This window comes from Nuphar pumila, chromosome 6 (assembly GCF_984573655.1).
Source record: "Nuphar pumila chromosome 6, dmNupPumi1.hap1.1, whole genome shotgun sequence".
Classification (NCBI taxonomy): Eukaryota; Viridiplantae; Streptophyta; class Magnoliopsida; order Nymphaeales; family Nymphaeaceae; genus Nuphar; species Nuphar pumila.
This window is the reverse complement of record NC_143254.1, coordinates 46,342,126-46,347,399: the sequence shown is the minus strand read 5'-3', so window position 1 is coordinate 46,347,399 and position 5,274 is coordinate 46,342,126.

Here is a 5,274-nt window from a genome sequence, read left to right as displayed (position 1 = left end):
ATTGATTTGAGAATTTGAACTATAAATGAATTTCAAAGTCAAATTTGGACTTTGAATTTGGAGTGAATCAAGAATATATATAAAGATTGAATTTTGAAATTGTAAAGTCAAATTGGACTTTGAACTTGGAATTTAAATCTTTAAAATAAGATAGAAGAATGAATTAAACTGTAGACTGAAGAAAGATATTTTAGATCACTTGGAGTTTTCGAAAGAATTTTGAAAAATATGATGCAATTCTACCCTATATGATGAATGAATTTGAATAAGTTTAAAATTGGACTTTGAAAAGCTATTTCATTCTTTAAATGAATTAAAATAAGATTGAAAATATAATACATCCTTGACTATGGTCATTGAATGTATTATATGATAATCTATATTTAAATTCAAAAGAAGAATAAAATACATTTTTAGTGCTTTTATAGAATTTAAAATGAAATCAACCCTCAATATACCCTGACTATGGCCATTGGCATATATCTTGAGTTAATCCTAAGTTAAATTCTGATAAAAGAAAAATATTTTGAGAAAATATGATGGATTTTGAAAGTGGATCCAGTGTGGCTCCAATGTTATTTCGTAAAAGATAAGAATTCTAAGTTTTGTTCACACCCCGACTATGGCCGTTGATGTAAATCGTCAACTTAGAATTAACTTACCTCTTACGAAATGGTGCACGTGCCATTCGTGTTTCACCATTGTGGGGATTTTGAGAAATAAAGGAAAAATGCATGGAATAAACCATTCATGGTATTCTATAATGCTCATTCATTCTACCTAAAGCAAGAAATGTAATTTCTTATTCCAACCTAACTATTACAATGGATAAAATCAAATATACAACCCCAAATAATGATATCTTTTACATGTTTCCTGCAAAACAATCGGGTTAGTATGAAAAGGGAAGAAAAATCTACACATATCATGTGGATATCGATGGTAGAGAGGCCCATATAGCAAGATATTTATAATAGGAAGAATAAAAATGACATATATATATCAACATGCCTACATATATATGTATATGTTTGTATATGACAATAAATATGAGATATATGAAAACCTTTCAGCTAAAACACCTAAAATTTCCTAAATCTGGAATTGTAACAATATTTACAAAATTCTGCAGATAGGATCAAAGCCTCTCCAACATATTCTACATCATTGAGTGGGATAATCTCAACTCCATTATTGCAACTAAAAGGGGCAGTAGATGTAAAGATGCTGTAGCAGCTGAAAAGGGAGTTGTGGGTTTGGTGAAACATGAAGTGCTTGGTGTTTGCTTGATCTAGGTCCCAATCGGCTGGAGTGCAATTTGGAGCTGAAGGCAGCTGGGAAATGGGATGGAGGGGTTGCAGCAAGGTGCTGCTATGAGCTACAGCTGGTGCCAAAATGAATACCTAAACTAATGTGGCTGAGAACAGATGATGGTGAGGAGCAGCATAATGCGCAGCTACGTAGGGGAAGTGGAGCAAGGTGAAGGTTGAAGTGAAGTTGCTGCAAGGTGTTGTAGTAACAGTAAGTGGATATGATGTAGGCCTATGGTGTATACTATATGGGATGTGCTGTGGTGAGAGAGATTTCACACAGGCTGAATGAAATGAGGTGCTTAATGATTTGTTACCTGAGAAGCACCTAAGATCATAGGTTTTGACAGAAAAGGGGCTTATAAACTAAAGAAAGTATATTTCAGTGAGCATGAATTTCTGAACTTGCTAAGTACGGTTGAAAGAGCACCAGATTACCTACCTTTATGCCATAATCTGTTACCTATCAACAAAACTGAGTTATAGAAAGAACAGCAAAATGGCATTTCCTGTAGCAAATGAGTAGTGACCTTCTTGAAACATCAAAGTCAGTCTTAGCTGGGAGACTGAAGTTAGACTGTGACAATGGATCGGGGCTTTTATATAGTAACACAGACTCTATTTTCTGTTAGTGGATTGTTAAGAGGGAGAAGCCAGGTGTTGGAGCTGGATTGTATTTCTGCAGATCCAACCTTTCAGAATTAAATATCCCTTATCACACGGCTTTAAGATTTTCAAAAAAAAAAAAAAAATGGGACTCTACAAGCTCAATCACAACTCTTTAGAATTCTCTCATGTTCCGAGGTAATAAAAGCAGGTGGGATCTATAAAAATTGTCAGTATCCATCGAGATGAACACAAAGGGTTGAGGATCAGCTTTCGGGTGATGTTTTCTGCCTTTAAATTGAAAAACCTACCATCATATATGATATTATGGTCCTATATGTGGGCCTATTTCTGCACTTACTGGTATTGGAGAAAAAGGAAACGAAAACATCTTTTCCAAAATATCGACATTCGCTACAAGGTCCATAACTGTTTTCTTCGACCTCTAGACCTCATTAAAGATATTCAGAACAAGATAACCTGCAAGATAAACTGATTATGAGGCACACAGAACCCCTTTTTAGTGAAGAAATCGACAATTATCTGGAAGTAACTGAAAACCCCTGACAAAACAAGAATTCTATAGGCAACAGTTTGTATGTAATGCTAATAATCGATACTTGCATTCTCTGGTAACCTTTGGGGAGTCTCTGTTTCTCAAATTGGGATGTAGAAGGTTGATCAGGGATCTTACGCATGCTTCAAGTCTAAGGTGAATATTGGAACTAATGATCATATAATGTGACAATGAAACTAATGGGCATTCAACATGTAGTGATTAAAACCTGGATATCACGTAGCATAATAACAAAGGATAAATACAGAATACATTCACAATCAGAAGCAAATCTGAACATAAAGAAGAAATGGTTGATGCCAAAAAAAAAATAAAGTGACAATGAATATGATGAAATGTGATAAGCATGCTATGCAGTTGATATGATAGTTGAAATCATGCTATTAATCAGATGATGAAAATGCCACAAATGATCCCTTAAGATATGTTACGTTACTGCAACTGTTATATGCAAGAGTGGTGAACAACGACCCTAGTGAAAAACTTAAAGGGGAACATATACGTTATATCAGGTTTGGGGTAAAGAAACCATCAAACGAGTAAACCAGAGTTTTTAGGCCTAACTAACGTATGATCATTGGTGAGCCATCAAAACTCATTGCTACAGGATTTAGCACACGTAGATAGAGACACAAGGAAGTCAAAGTGATTAGCTGCTGTGGAGAAAAAGTTAGAAAACAAATAACAGAAATTGGAAACCGACATTCCACGAAAGACCAAAATATAACCAGGAAATTGAAAGTTAGAAGAGGAGTTGAGTCATAGACAGGAAACCGAAAACCCAAAAAAAAAAAAAGAAATCAAAATGTAATGAAACGAAAGATGGATTGGGATGCAATATTTAGGTGAAGTCTCAACGAGACATCACCGGTTACTCCCATGTAAGGTGATTACAGATATGGACCGTGCCAATGGATGTAACAGATTTTCAATGTCTGATGTTAGTGATGATGGGTTTTCTCACATAACGCGGCACATAAATGAGACAGGGAAAGAAGGGGGGGGCGAAAGTAAACAAAAACATAAGGATATGGCAAGCATTATACACTAGTGTCAAAGTAGGAACAACGAAAGAAAGAGAAAAAGAAAGAGAGAAAAAAAAAAAGGGGAAGAAGAAGATAATTTGTTGGAATGAAATCATTCCATTGTTGTCGCACGATGGAGAGGTTGAGGTTGCTATAGACAACTCAACACTGTCACTAGTGCTTTCATGGGGCCTGAAATAAGGAAAACCAAAGAGGAATAAAAAAAAAACAAGAAGAAAATGTGAAGAAGAGTTTCTTACCTTTTCAGGATCTTAAAGAGGGAGGATCTCCAGTAACTCGTAGAGGAAACGCCGGAAGGATGCGATGGACGAGATGACTGTAGGGAAGATGTCTTGCGGAGATATTCTTCTTCTCGTTCTTGCAGGGATTTTGATAATGGATGCTTAGAAAAGGAAGTTCACTCTAGAAGACAATGTCGATCATTAGGAGTTCATGGATTGTGAGAGATGAGTTTTGATCGATTGTAATGGCTATTTGAAGTAAATATCGATCTCCAGGAAAGACAAGGGATGCCGAGAAGAAGCTGGGAGGCCTCTTCTTAAAGGCGTCGTGGAGGGTTCGCGAATGGAGGTCGTTGTTGATCGAAGGCTGAGAGAGGGGAGGCTGTTGGAAGATCAACGGTGGTGCATTAAGAGAGAGCATGCGCGCGAGGGGTCCGTTGCAGCTTTTCGATATTTCAAAAAGAGGATTCTTTAAAAGGAAATTTTGTAAAAATGGTTCTTCAAATGAGTTTTTTTAGCAAAAACAACTTTAAAAAGCTTGAAATCGTTCGTTTTTCCTTGTAGTTTTTCCAAAATCTTGTTCTTTTTGGTTTTTATGTTATTTTTCTATATCTTTTTTTTTTGTACTTTTAGAATAAAATTCTAAAACTTTACGAGAAATCAAAGATTAAAAACTAATTTTTTTGTGTTTTTTGTAAAATATTTACAAAAGAGAATTTTTCTGAGAGTTTTAAAACTATTTTGAGAAAATTTCTTCAGAAATGGGTTTGGATCCGGGTTTTGAGGGAATTTGGATTTAAAATGCTGGATTCGGATCCGGAATTGATTTTGAATACATTAATATGGAATTTGATTCAGAAAATCTGAAGAATAACTGAAATTTAGCTTCGAAATTGTTTTGATTTTCTCAGAGAATGGAATCAGGGGCAAAAGGGTCATTTTTACAAAACTTTGAAAAATTTGGGGTGTTCACAGAGCTAAGAGACGGTTAGAGCTCTATGGTAGAATTCACTTCAGGAGGTGGAGATGAAAGAGACGCGTTCCCAAAGATGAATGCTCGATATAGGGAATCGATGGACGATTGAAGGGAGATCCCGAATCGAGGCTGAAGGAAGATTGCTTCTGGGAAGAAGAACACGATGAAGTTGATGGATTATTATGGATTTTTGCAGAGAAAACTCGATCAGTAATGGTGTGAGTGGGTACTCCAGCAGAAAGACCCGTGATTGAAGCAGAGGGAGCCCCCCCCTTCTTAAGGAGAGGATGGAAGTTTCCTGAAGAGGAATTCGTTCTGGATTGAGGGAGGAGAACAGGCAGGCCGTTGCAGATCGGACGATGGAGAGAGGAGAAGAGGGAAGCGCGGAAGGAGTCCGTTGGAGCTTTTCCCTATTTCAAAAAGGTGGTTCCCCTTTTAAGAAATTTTTAAAAAATGGTTAAGAAATGAGGTTTTTGGCGAAATGGCTTCGAAACTTGAAAATAGTTCATTTTTGTTGTGGCTTTTCTTAATTTTTTTG